This window comes from Ochotona princeps, chromosome X (assembly GCF_030435755.1).
Source record: "Ochotona princeps isolate mOchPri1 chromosome X, mOchPri1.hap1, whole genome shotgun sequence".
In the NCBI taxonomy this organism is placed as follows: Eukaryota; Metazoa; Chordata; class Mammalia; order Lagomorpha; family Ochotonidae; genus Ochotona; species Ochotona princeps.
The window spans coordinates 78,789,443-78,804,791 of NC_080865.1; positions in this window are offsets into that span (position 1 = coordinate 78,789,443).

The following is a 15,349-nucleotide window of genomic DNA, read 5'->3' on the forward strand; positions in this document are numbered from 1 at the left end:
TAGTTTCCCAAAGAAAAGCTAAAAGCATAAATAAGTACAAATGATATGTAATATCATTAGCTACTAAAAAAAAAAATCAGTTCAAACCACAGTTAGATACTACTGCATCAACACTGGACAAGGCTAAAATTTAACACACTGTGAGTCTGAAGTGTTGGTAAGGAAATAGAATAAATATCCTGCTGGTGGAGATGCAAAATTAAATAGCCACTTTCGAAACAGTTAGTAGTTTCTTTTCCAATTAAATATTTAGCAGCCATACATATCAGTCATTCTATTCCAAATACTTATCCAACAGAAATAATACACAGACTCATTAATGAATGTCCCTTTTAGCTTTATTTGTAATAATCTCAAACTGGAAGTACCACAAATACCTGTCAGTAGGTGAGGGATGAACAAATTTTGTTGTATTCATATAGTGGACTATTATAATGTGATAAAAACAAATGCACGAATAACAGATGAAAATTAAAGTTGGCAGGTATTTCAAATGAGTATTTTAAATTTTTATTGTTGATTGTCTAGAAAATGACTTTTTTTTAAAAGTATGCTTTATTTTAAAAGGCGATGGTAGGGCTGGGGAAGGGAAGGAGGGAGAGAGATTGAAAAACAGGGGCTGATTCACTCCCCCTTCACTCAAAGACTCCCATCTCCCAGGTGGCTATCAGGGACTCAAGTATTGTAAGTCTTCAGCTACTACCAGTTCCCTGCCCAAGCGTGTACTAGCAGAAAGCTTTAAGTAGGAGTAGAGCTGAGACTTGAACCTAGTCACTCCCATTTCAATGCTGGCATCCCAAGTAGCAACTTAACTTCTCTGCCAGATCCCTGTTTTTAGAAAAATCTTAGAACTGGTGATTAAACTTAAAAAATTGTGTCTGTGATTGTTATAGTGTGCACATCACAAAAGAATTGAGACATATTTTACTTGTATTCAAAAGCTATCATACAATGAAAGAAAAAAAGGTAAATTATCCCTGACAAACTTGTGAAATTGTGACATGCCTTTTCATTTTTACAGTTTCATCTAATTAATAGAAACAAAAACATCTATCAGTATTCATGTCAAAAGAACCACACTTGTTTGTCAGAACGATAGGTTAGCTAAAAATATGTAAGTTTGCCAAAAATAATGAAAGTGTTTGCTGAGGATTGAGCATTTGGCACTTGGCTAAGCCCCTGCGTGGGGTATCTGGCACACCAGTAGAGCCGTCTCCTCCACTTCCAATCCAGCGTTCTATAATTGTACATCCTGTGGGGGCAGGAGGCAATGGCTCACATGCTTAGGTCCCTACTAGTGTGGGAAAACTAGACTGAATTCTAGAGGTCTGACTTTTGCCTGGCATGGCTGTCTGTGTATCAGTTTCTGTTATCTGCATTTCATATAAAGTGAAAATACATTTTTAAAAGAAAGCATTGGGTAACAATAATTATATGGAATTTATGATAAAGAATCATATTATGATGCATGTATTATGTCATAATTCTTAGTTTTAGTAAAACATACAATAAATTATGTGTATATATGCACAATTCATTTTTGCCATTATTTTTAAAAATGTTTATTTTAATTTGAAAGGCATATTTACTAAGAGAAGGAGAGATGGACTGAAACAGAGAGAGAGAGACAGGTGGAGAGATAGATCTCCCATCCACTGATTCACTCCCCAAATGGCCACCAATGACCAGAGCTGAGCTGATCCAAAGCCAGTAGCCAGGAGCTTCTTCCTGGTCTTTTACATGAGTTCAGGGTCCCAAGCACGTAGGCACCCTTCAGTGTTTTCCCAGGCCATTAGCAGAGAGCTGGATCAAAAGTGGAAGAGTCACACAGCCTGGACGTGAACTGTAACTCATATGGGCTATCGGCACCAAAGGCAGAGAATTAACATGCTGCACCATCTCAGAGACCCTTACAGTCAGTTATTAAGCATTTGGCATCACATTTATTGCTCAATGAAGCCTTAATGAAAGTATCATATCACAATAATTACCCTTAGATGTAACTACTTTGCAGTCATATACACAGGATCCAGTGAGGCTCCTGGAAAAAAGATAGACTTTCCATTGTTACCTATGTGACATTTTAAAGAAACTATGGTTGTGTAGATATTAAAAATATAATACTAGCCTCCATATTGCACTTTTGTCGCTGCCAGTATCAACAGCTAGGAAGTCACTTTTCAGTGATTTATGGTGGGGTTGGTACACAAGGTAAAGATGAAATAGGTTCTAGGTTTCTTCTTTGTCTGTGGTGCCAAATTGAGACTCAAACTCAGGTTAGTTAAATATGTACATAACAGGCCCCAGAATGTCTTGTAACATGTCCAGATAGCAATGGCAAGGCTGTATTTGAAAACTCAAATAGAAATGTAGAATAGATGGCATATCATAAGGTCATTAAATACCTTCCCATTACCGTAATGGAATGGAATGATTTGCCAGAGGTATGTGGAAATGCAAGGGGAAGTCATAAATAGCTTTTAAAACTCACAGAAATGCATGTCAGTGTTTAAGTTCTGCTAGCTTCTAACTTTATTACTGTTAGTGTGCAAAAATGAGAATAAGTATAAATCCTTCTGGCATATTTTGACAATTTCTGCAGTGCGTATAAGCAGGCTGAAAAATAGCATCATATGAGTTTCAAGTTTCATGAAGACTACCCTGTTGATATCCATAAAGTCATGTCTGGATGTGTTTTCTCCTGTTCTAATCTAGAATCTCATAGTAATATTAAAAATTGACCCCATCTTAATGCTGATTTCATCATCTTTTAATTAAATTCACTTCAAGGGGAGGCATTTCCTAGCCATATGTGTCACATCTGGAGAAATGAGAATAATTATGCTCTTGCTTTAATATAGCCCATCTAGCTGACTAGGTCTCTTTTTTTCTGAACAGTTTTGATAGGAAATGTACATGCAAGAGGAAGAAAAAAAGGGTATCAAAGAAAAGTGATATTAAAGATTAGAAAGAGCATGATTTTTAGGAGTTATAGTGATGAAAGTTAGACCTAAGCATGGAAAAATCTATTAAGAGATTTTTGAATGCTAGCATTCCATTGCATTTAAAAAACTAATGTTTAATAATTGGGATTTTCCAACAAGTATTCAGTGTGTGTGTGTGTGTGTTTCCCTATTCACTTGTGGTAGACAGTCGAAAGTGACTTCTGAGATCCCTGGCTTCTGGGCTTAACATCCTCATATAATCCCTTCTGGAATGTGGAGTGAAGCTGCTGACTAGCTCCTAAAAGGAGGATACAGCAAAACTGAATAAAAGCCATTGGAAGTTATCTCTTGAGACCAGGTCACGAAAAGACTGATTTACGTCTTACTTGACCTCACTTGTGCCTTCTCACTGTCTTTTTGGCGCCACTGCTCTAGGGGCAGCCTACTGCCATGTTGTCAGTAGCTCTATGGAGAGGTTAAAGTGTTCAAGAGTTCTGGCCAACAGGCATGCAAGTGAGCTTCAGAGTGCATCTTTTAAATCTTGTAAAATTTCATCTGAGCTTGAACGAAAATCATCAGTCATTGGAGCCTTATTAGAGACCCTCAGTTGCAGGTCAAGACCAGATTCTTTATCCACAGAAGCTGTGTAGTAGATGTTTGTTCTTTAAACCCACTAAGTTTAGGATAATTTGTTATGCCGGGATAATTAATACAGCATTCATTTTTTTTTCTGAAAAATTATCCTTTGTGCTTTGCAAACCATTGTTTTTGATGTATATGGAATGAGCTTCTCTAACATGGAACAAAGTAGCAAGAATTAATAATACTGTAATGAAATGTGGCTCGTGCTGTGGCATAGTAAGTTTAGCTTCAGCCAGCAGTGCCGCCATCTCATGCAGGCACTGGTTTGAGTTCAAACTGTTCCACTAGCAATATTGCTCCCCACTTATGCACTGGGAAAGCAGCAGAGGATGGTCCCAAGTCCTTGGGCCCCTGTACTCATGTGGGAGACCCGGAAGAAGCTCTAGGCCCTGGCTTTGAATTAGCTCAGCTATGGCTGTTGCAGCCATTTGGAGAGTGAACCAGCGGATGGAAGATCTTTCTGTCTCTCCTTCTCTGTGTAAATCTGACTTCCCAATAAATAAATCTTGAAAAAAAAAAATGAGAACTCTCGGGACTTGCTGGTTACTCCTCTGCCTGTGGTGCTAGCTTCCATATCTACACAACTTCAAGTCCTGAGTGCTCCACTTCTAATCCTGGTCCCCACTAAAGCACCTGGGAAAGCAGTAGAGTACGGCTCTAGTCCTTGGGCCCTGCGCCCCATGGCAAACCTGGAGGCTCCTGGCTTGATAACTGCTTAGCTCTGGCCATGACAGCCATTTGGGGAGGAGATCAGCATTTGGGGACCTTCTTTCTGTCTCGCCTCTCTCTGTAAAATCTGCCTTTCAAATAAAAATAAATTTGGGCCCGGCGGCGTGGCCTAGCAGCTAAAGTCCTCGCCTTGAAAGCCCCGGGATCCCATATGGGCGCCGGTTCTAATCCCGGCAGCTCCACTTCCCATCCAGCTCCCTGCTTGTGGCCTGGAAAAGCAGTTGAGGACGGCCCAATGCATTGGGACCCTGCACCCGCGTGGGAGACCCGGAAGAGGTTCCTGGTTCTTGGCATCTGATTGGCGTGTACCGGCCCGTTGCGGCTCACTTGGGGAGTGAATCATTGGACGGAAAATCTTCCTCTCTGTCTCTCCTCCTCTCTGTATATCTGACTTTGTAATAAAATAAATAATTCTAAAAAAAAAAAATAAACAAATTTTTGAAAAAGGAATGAGGACTCTGAAGTAAGAGAACTTACATTCAAAATCACCTCAACTACACAAATATACACCAAAATTATTGTTTCTTTTCACAACAACTTTCTGAATTGTGTATATATACCTATCTGGTGCCTGTGTGGGGAAACCTCTGTGCAAGCCATATGTAGTATCTGGTAATGTTATATAGATTGTACCTTGCAATATGTGCCCAGACAAGATGGGGAGAAGGGGGCTGAGCTGATTTCCAGCCCAAGATCTGACACCTTATGCCTTGAATCTAAGAATATCTGTTTACTGCAGAAAAGTTACATTTCCTATTCTATACAAAAGTGAAATATCTAATAATGGCTAATAATGGACTCAAAATATAGCAACAGGTTGTGCCCAGATGATCAGATAGAAAAGACATCAATTCTTTTGTATCTAGAAGAGCTGAGTAAATGGAATCTACTAGGCCTATAGAGTTATCAGAATTAAGAATTAAGAAGTAAAAATCTTGAAGCATGTATTTGGAGTGGCAGTTTAATCACAACCTGGGACACCTGACTTACATTGGAGTCCCAAGTTCAAGTTCTTCTTTGCTTTCAATCTAGCATTCCTTAGTGCACTTGAGAGGCAAGATTAAGGGATGACCCAAGTATTTGGGTCTTTGCTACTCATATGGGAGACCTGGATTGAGTTCCCAGCCTTCTGGTCTTGGCCTAGCTCAGTCTTGGCTGCTGTGGCTGCTGTGGTGTTGGGGCTGTACCAATGGGTAGAAGAACTTGTGTATACTCTCTCATTCTTTCTCTCTCTCTCTCTCTTTCTCCCCCCATTCCCTTCCAAATAAAATGAAAAAAAAAAAAAGTGGTAAAATCTTGAAGGGAATCTTCAACCAAACTGTGCCCTGACATCCTAACTGTAGCTCAAAATTTCTCACTCTGTGAAATTACTTTCTGTACTCTTAAACTATTCCTGCTGAGTACTCAAGGTGGAAAATGGCAGGCGGTATGGGGTGGGGAGAAAGGTTATGTGTTTTTGCAAGACTATGTAAGCTGAAGAGGAGGCTCAGACCCCATTCAACGTTTTGGTGGCTAAAGCAAAATAATTCAGGATGGTCTGTGTTTTTCATGACAATTTATTTTTAATTCTTAACTGAGTAATTTCAAGCACTATTTTTTTGTCTTTAATTATATAGTTCAATTGCCTAATTGAAATTGTAACAACATAAAACTAATATTCTTGTGTGACTGAAATATTCTTCATTTCATGGAACATTGACAGAAGACTAATAAGGAACATTTTTCATAAAGCAACCAACAACTTCACTTTATGTTTTAGAGAAGGCATTTGATGAGCAGCAAAAGCTTTAATTATGGACTTTCAATGATCAATGGCAATGTCACTTCAATTGTAAAATATTCTTTTATTTTCTAAGAGTCTTTGAAGTCCTGTGAGAGGATATTATCTATAAATCTAGTAATATTTAGGGGAAGTGCATTTTGCTTTTTTAGCTTTGATCTGCAATGTCATGATAACAAGAAATTATTTCCTAAGCTTTATTGCAGTGTAATTATGCCATTTACTCAGAGGCAGTTCCTAGCTACTAACATGACACCTTCAAAATAATTGTCGGGGATAGTGTGGAGGAAGCCGTGAAGCAAAGGTACATAAAGAGAATGTCTATGCCAAGGAAGTTCTGATTGGTATGCAATGGAAACTTCTAGTATAAGCAGAGGGAGCTTGTGTGTACACACACATACATTTCCTTATTTTGAGACTAAAAGGAAATAAACATAGTGAGGCCTCAGAAGGCTTTGGAAGCATGAACTGAACTGCCATTTAGAATGATTTTCATCGTGTGTGTTTGTCTTTGCCTTTCTTGTGGCTCCTGGGTTTTTCAACATTACTTTTATGTTCACTTTGTTTTTTTCCTAATCTGGTTCTCACTGCTGATCTCTGTACACAGTGTAAGAGGCTATCTACAACTCTCAATTTTTAAAAAGAGATTAAAATGTATTTTAGACCTACAAGATTTGTTACTAAACCATAAGCAACAACAAAGAACCTGAAATGGTGAATAAAGAGGATGATCGTTGATGTTCAGGCCGACAGAGGTATGCTACTGGAACTACATGCATGCTTCCCTCCTCCACTTCTCATTCCACGAGAGGAAGGCTTTTACCCACCACTAAATAGAGAATGATGTCATCAAGAAGTAGGTATTTGAATGTTTTAAGGGCTTAGTTTCACTGGAAGTAAAGAAAAAGATGGAAGAGTTTTCATGGTAAAATGAAGTTCTGATGAAAGAAAGATAGTGTACTTGTTGTTTGTTAGTACCCACTACTTCAGTGGATGTTCTGGAAATAGAGCATAACTCAGATGAATGATTGAGACATAGATTGTAAGGCAAGGGCCATGAGCATGTGCGTCTTCAGTAAGTTTCTCACTTCACAACAAGTTTTATTTTTTTTTCAAAAGAAAGATTTAATTATTCTTTAAAAGGCAGTGTTGTAGACAGGAGAGACAGAGGTCACACTTGCTGGTTCACTCTGCTGATGGTCACAATGGCTAGGGTAGGCCCAGGCCAAAGCCTGAGAAGTGTGGAACTCCATCCTGGTCTCCCATGTGGGTGCAAGGGCTCAAGCACTTGGACCGTATTCTGCTTTCTCAGGTACATTAGCAGGGAGCTGGATCATTCAGATGTGAAAGAAACCAGTGTCCGTATGTGTTGCTGGTATTGTCCATGGCATCACAACCTGCTACTTCACTGTGCCAGCCCTCAGTTTTATATTGGAAACCACTGTGTGGAGGCCAATATTGTAGTTTAGTGGGTTAAGCTTTTGCTTGTGACACAGGCATCCCATATGGGAGTTCCAGTTTGAATCTTAGCTACTCTGCTTCTGATTCAGCTACCTGCCAATGAATCTGGGAAAATAGCAGAAGATAGCCCAGGTTTTTTTGAGTCCTTGCCACTCTGCATGGGAGACCTGAATAGAGCACCTGGCTTCAGCCTGGCCCAGAGCTGGTTATTGTGGTTATTGAGGAGTGAACCAGCAAATCGAAGAGGCTGCCACTCAGCCTCTGAAATAAATAAATCTTTAAAATATTATTCTTAAAACACTGTGTAACATCTGTCATGGCTATGATTGGCTGAGTTCAAACTGACTTCCTGGTTTATATTATGCTTATCTTGGTCAGTGATACTCTGTAAGGCTAGAATCAGGCTGACACCAATGAAGACAGAAGATAGGAGGATAAAGGAAAGCACAGAGCTTCCATGCTTTGTTATAATGCAGACTTTGACTCATGGGGACAGCTGCCAGCATTAGGGTTCCTGAACGAACCTTATGTTATATCTTCCTGTTGCTAAAAAAACAGGAACATGGGAAAATCTGGGCAAACAGAGACTCTAAGGTGGGCTAAGTCAGCCAGTGGATTCTGAATAGATTTCATCGTGATTGGAACGGCGAGATTGGCAGCAATTCAGAACTGTTGAACTATCAAAACCACTTGAGCAGTGCCCTCGGAGTTTCCCCCATGTTGGGGACCCTGGGATGGGTGGGAAGCTGGGTGGGGCTTCTCCCTTTGTCTCCTCCCTTACCCCAGATACAGCAAAAAAGAGAGAAAATGTGTGAACAATGGTCTTACCCACTTTCCTGTAGCCCTTGACCCTTTGCGCCCTAATCAACTGTGTAAAGAGTATCAAAATAAAATCATAATAATTCAGAAAAAGGAACAAGGACAAAGCAAACCTAACCTGGCTTGACAAGGCAAGATGTTGCAGAGCTGATTGCTATCTACCACAGAGCAATCAATGTACCATATTGGGGTACTAAAATGGAAGGGACCAAAAACAGTCTGGAGATAAAAAAGATGAAATTCTTACTGTCTCATAAGGTAATGTTTTAGCAAATGATTAACAGTGAGCTAATCCATTGTTCTTTTTGGAACAAAATAACTTGTTAAAAATAGTGAATTTGGGCCCAGAGGCGTGGCCTAGCAGCTAAAGTCCTCGCCTTGAAAGCCCCGGGATCCCATATGGGCGCCGGTTCTAATCCCGGCAGCTCCACTTCCCATCCAGCTCCCTGCTTGTGGCCTGGGAAAGCAGGCGAGGACGGCCCAGAGCATTGGGACCCTGCACCCGCGTGGGAGACCCGAAAGAGGTTCCTGGTTCTTGGCATCTGATTGGCGTGTACCGGCCCGTTGCAGCTCACTTGGGGAGTGAAACATCGGATGGAAGATCTTCCTCTCTGTCTCCTCCTCTCTATATCCGGCTTTCCAATAACAATAAAAAAAATCTTTAAAAAAAATAGTGAATTTGATACAACAGGAAAATATTAACATATATATAAGTATTATAATGAACATCATAAATTTGTAAAAGTATCAGTTTTCAAATATTTCTTCCATACACAATATATCCTACTCTTATTTTGCATTAACAGGACTAATTTCAGAAAATGCTACATCTGTAGATACATGACATCATGTGTTTGTCAGGATCCAGGGAACTTTGTAGCAGAGTTAACTTTGATATACATAAATTTAAAACAAATCATTTAGTAGATCAGGGGAGTTTCTGATGGCTACAGAATGACCCAACATTTTAACTATTTTAGATATGTGTAATAAAGTCATTAGAGTTGTGTGACAGGGAGGTGCTGATATAAATTTGGAAATGAGTGGAGACTGTAAAGACAAGGCAAAAGAAAATGTATAGAAGCACTGTATACTTAATGAGAGAATTATTTCCCATAGGAATGTTAGATAACAGTTCTGAAATCACTATACATATATAATAGAATTAACAATAAAGCAAATATTGGCACCAAGGTGGGAGCCAGGTTTCTTGCTATTGGAGAATTTACACATAAACAGTGGGAGAAAATTAGAATGATTCACATGATAGTGGATTGCAGTTGGAAACATTAATTTTAAGTCATGTTTAGCTTAATACAGATGAATATTCATAAATTTGTGTATATATAGGTTGGTTTACAAACATACGAATAATCTTCAAGTACTTTCAGAAAATGTTTATTATAAAAACATATGTATAGATTTCAAAAATTTCTCAATATGCTTATATTTTAATACTGTATTCAATGGACATTTTGGGATTTTTAAAAATTTATTTGCCAGACAGAGAGGGAGAGAGTGAGAAAGATATTTTCTCCTAATTGGTGTATTCCCTGAAGGCTGCAACTGCCAGGCCATGGGGATGTGAGTGGAGCAGTGTCTGAAGCTGGGAGCAAGGAACTCAGTCCAGATCTCCCACATGAGTGACAGAACCCAGCTACGTGAACCATCACCACTGACTGCCAGGATCCACGTTGTCAGGAAACTGGAGTCAGGATCCACAGTTGGGTATGGAACCTCAAGTACACTGATAAGGGATGTAGAAGTCCTAACCGTAATCTTAAATGCTAAGCCAGATGCCTGCTCCCTTTTCCGTGAACTTTTGGAAGGATTATCATGTTTTTGTTCTGTCAGTTGAGGCAGTCTTGAATCAGTGATACCCTACTAGCATTGACTGTAGTCAGGACTCAATTCCAAATCTCACATCATTTTCAGTAAAAGGAACCAAGAGTTCTAGTAGATATAATTGATTCTGGAAATAGCAGAGATAACTGTGAAGTATGTTAACTGTCCCAAATGAAGGAAATGCTCAAAAAGTCAAACTGATTTGTATAGCCAGCTATTTGCATAGTTTTTAGTAGCGAAAAATGAAAAAAAAAATGAGAAACAAAACGAGGTATTATCACAACACCATATATGACTTAAATAACCATGAGTGCATAGTAACATAAATAAGTAAATTAATAATTTTAATTTGTATGTATACTCTTCCTTCAAGCTAGGCTGCACAGTATGGACAGGAACAAAACAGTAAATTTATAGTGGAGATAAATACCCCAGTCCAGTGATCAAGTTTGACATCATTAGTGAAAACGCCAGGTGACTGGAATATACCATTGGTATGATATGATATTAATAGCACTATACCTCTGCGGTCCTAACATGAGAAAACAACGGAAAAATCCCAAATAAGAATAATATACAAAATAGTTAATCAGTACTCTTTCGAATACTTAAGGCTAGCAAAAACAAGGAGGGTTTTTAAAAACTGCCACAGGCTAGAGGAATCTAAGGAAAAGACTTGCTCCACAGAATTTTAAGTATAACAAGGTTGATTCCCATTGTGCAAGTGTGGAAGGGGTGGTAGAATCTGTTTTTTTCTCAATGCTAATTTTCAAGAGTTTTAATAGTGATATTTGATTTTAAAGCTAGGATCACACATTAATTGAATATAAATGATTTTTAAGTGAACTTTTTTCATCTTATTTATATAAAGGGATCAAATTTCATGTATTTTTATATTAACTGTTTTGAGAGCGTAATACTTTTTCTAAGATTTGTTTTATTTTTTATTGGAAAGTCATATATACAGGAAGGAGGAGAGACAGAGAGGAAGATCTTCCATCTGTTGATTCACTCCTCAAGGGGCCACAACAGCCGAAGCTGCTCCGATCCGAAGCCAGAAGCCTATAGTCGCTTCTAGGTCTCCCACGTGGATACAGGGTTCCAAGGCTTTGGGCTGTCCTAGACTGCTTTTCCAGGCCACAAGCGAGGAGCTGGATGGGAAGCAGGGCCACTGGGATTAAAACTGGTGCCCATATGATATCCCAGAGTGTGCAAGGCAAGGACCTTAGCTGCTAGGCTAGCACGCCAGGCCCATATTTCAGGTTTTAAAATAGACAGATTTGGAATGCTTAATGAATTAACAGTCAGGATACACACCCCTTCATTAATTAAGAGTTATGTAATAAGTTTTCATCCTTGAAGCCTCTTGTGTTTTAATAAATTATTTTATATATATATATATATATTCTAAGATTTTATTATTATTGGAAAGCCGGATATACACAGAGGAGGAGAGACAGAGAGGAAGATCTTCCATCCGATGTTTCACTCCCCAAGTGAGCCGCAACAGGCCGGTGCTGCGCCAATCCGAAGCCGGGAACCAGGAACCTCTTCCGGGTCTCCCACGCGGGTGCAGGGTCCCAATGCTCTGGGCCGTCCTCGACTGCTTTCCCAGGCCACAAGCAGGGAGCTGGATGGGAAGTGGAGCTGCCGGGATTAGAACCGGCGCCCATATGGGATCCCGGGGCTTTCAAGGCGAGGACTTTAGCTGCTAGGCCACGCCGCCGGGCCCCTTTTATATTATTTTTTAAAAGTTTTGTTGGGAAGCAGGGCCAGCAGGATTAGAACCAGCACCATATGGGATCCCAGCACGTGCGAGGCAAGGACTTTAGCTGCTAGGCTACTGTGCAGGACCTGAGAGCATAATACTTCTGACCACACATTCCCTTACTCCCTCACTCCCACTCTTTCTTCGCCTTTTGTTCTTTTCTTTTTTACAATAACGTACTTTCCATTTTCTCTGTAACCACAAACTTTACCCTCTGGAACGTAAAGACTTCAACAAGTAGTTATTAGAATAACCACTGTTCCCAAAGAGTGTTGTCAATGTCTACAAACAATATTCAAATCTCAAAATGTCAGTTTCACTCATATATATTACCTTATATGTAAGGGGTACGCTATAATAGCTAGTACTAATTAGGGAAAACATGAAGGTTAGTGAACTCTTCAAATGGTTTTTAGGTCATGGAGGCTGTACTCTGATGAATGACTTAGTGCTGTTGGTAGGCAGCAGCTCAAGTCTGGTAGAAGTGGATTCATTAGCAAAACTGTGGGTTGCTGCAAGAGCAAACATCGCTGGTCCCTGGTCTCCTGCTTCCTGTTTCACATAAGAACTGTTTTGCTCTGAATAGAATTCCGCCCCGATTGTGATGTCATGCGCATCAGAGCCACGTAGATGTTTATACCATGCTCTGGTAGCTCCAGAACTGCAAGCTACATGACTCTTTGCTTTCTAAAGTAGCCGGGCTTAGGTATTTCATTACAGCACCAAAAAATGGACTAAGAAGACGTGACAACTAAATGTGATGTGATGTCCTGAATGGTATTCTCGAACTGAAAAAAAAAAATTTAGTTTAAAACTAAGGAAGTCTGTATAAAAGATGGACTTTAGCTGGTTATAATGTACCAATAGTGCATTGTTAACTGTTGTAAGTATGCCATCCAAATGCATGATGTTAATTATAGGGGAAACTAGAGATGGAGTGTGCAGGTATTTTCTCCAGTATTACAAATTTTCTGTAAGTTTAAACCTATTATTAAAAGTTTATTTTTAAATGCTATATTCCAGTGATAGAATTTGTTTGCAAAAATACCATAGCCAAAAGCAGAAAAAAAAAAAGGAAAATATATTCCTCTAGGATTTCTACCTTTTTCACATTAATCATCAGGAACACAACTGTCTGTTTTGTTCCACATTAGAGGAAGATTACAGTTCTAAAGCATTTTTTGTTCCAATTTCCCTCACCTCAGAGATCAGGAATGTCACATGGCATTGACGTGGATGATAACTCTAATACTCTGAGGAAATCAGATCCTGTTTCCAAGGAAGTTCTCTTGTTAGCTTCGTTCATATTTGAGCCTACCTTGAGACATCAACTATCATCGAAAGGAATCAACTGTCTTTTCCCACCGCCATGGGAACAATACCACACTAGCTGAAGTAAATCTAACAGCCACTGCCCATTGGAGTGCTTGTTCCCCAAAACAAATAAAATCCCTAGTAAAGAATCAGATGAAACAGTACAACTGAAGATATTAAATCCATTAAAAGAAAGTATATAAAGGTATAAATTATGAAAAATGGAAATAAAACATGTTTTAGTATGTGAAATTTAAATCTATTGCAGTTTTTTTAGAATATTTTCTGTTGACTTTTTATTTTATTTATTTTTAATATTAATTACATTGTATTATGTGGCAGTTTCATAGGCTCTGGGATTCCCCCAGCCCCTCCCTCTCCCCTCCCCCCATGGTGGATTCCTCCACCTTGTTGCAGTATTACAGATCAAATTCAGTTGAGAGTCTTTCATTGCAAGCATATACCAAGCAAAGAGTCCAGCATCTAATTGTCCAGATACATTCAACGGTTTTTTGGGGAGACCATCTCTGGTCTGGAGGTAGAGCTGGCAGAATATCATCCTGGTCAATAAAAAGCCCCAACTTAACATCAACGACAACTTACAACATTATGGTATTAATTGTCATGGTATTGAGTAACCAATATGTTACAAGATGCAAGCTCTCAACCTCATCCTGTGACTACTTCATTGACATTTTTGTTTTGGTTTATATATAACCAGTTTCTATACACCTTAAAATGGCTATAGGATACTATTCAGCTGTCTCGTGTCCATCCTCGTTTTAGTATTTAGCAGTCCATAGCGTTGAGACATAATTTTGCTGAACCTGGTTGATTTTAGGAGAGTCTAAACTAGCTTATACCTCTAGCAAGGCATATGACAACAGTTGAGGTGTAGAACTGTTTTAGGAGGGGTGTGCAGAGAAATCTTCCATTCCCCAGTGAGGAGTATCTAATCTCTGTGTCCTACCTAGTAAGGTATATGTGAAGCCACACTGACTGTTTCCTGTCTGGTTCTAAGCTTTCCTTATTGTTCTCCGTCTATTCTGATTGTGTGTGTGTGTTTGTTTTTGGGGAGGGGGCTCTGGAGCGACCCTGATGGTCATTGCCAGAGAGGATGGGGATCAAAAGTTGGAAATAAGTAAGGACCAGAGAAAGCTCCTCTCCCGAGTCCCGAAGAGAGTTTGCTGTTTTTCTGTGTCTATGGACCGCTCAGGGCTCCTAGCTGTTGTTCCGATGATCTTCGGTCCTTCGTGGAAGGATTTGGGCTTCTTCCATCCCATGTGGTAGATCCCAATGCGGGTGGGTGACCTCAGAGTCCTCGGCCTCCGAAGGCACTCCAATTGCCAGTGGTCTCTTTGGCAGTTGGAATTTAGTCCTTGGTGCCCGTACTGATAGTCCTTCTTATAGATCCAGGGGTCTCCAGAGTTGGGATACAAGCCTCCTCCTGTCCACCTGCTCCACTCTGGGGTGGTCTGCATATGACCTCCTGTTAAGAGGTTGTCAGGATCGCTTTTATCTCCCCAATATGTATTTGTATTTGTACTTTTACTATTGTCTAATGCTGATTCGAGTCTATTGTCAATGAGTTACCTGTTTTGTTCCTGATAGGTTATATTTCACGTCATCCTCACATACTCTAAAGAGATGGAAGACTTCTCTGCCCTCCCGACCCATTACCGAGTAATATGTTTTACAATTCTTTGATGTAGGTCATAAGCAGTCTGACTCACATTGGCTGTTGGTTCATTGGTTACATCACAAAATTATTGCATGTGATACAGGCTGTTTCAGGTTGAAATAATATTACAATTTACAGGTACTATTTTTAGATTGACATCATTTTATCTTAAATTAAGGCAAACATGTGGTATTTAACCTTTTGGGATTGGCTCGTTTCCCTTAGCATAATGGTTTCTAATTGGGCCCATTTGGCCACAAAGAACTGCATTTCATTTTTCTTGATAGCTGAGTAGTATTTCATGGAGTAAATGAGCCACAGCTTTCTTATCCAGTCTTCTGTTGATGGGCATTTCGGTTGCTTCC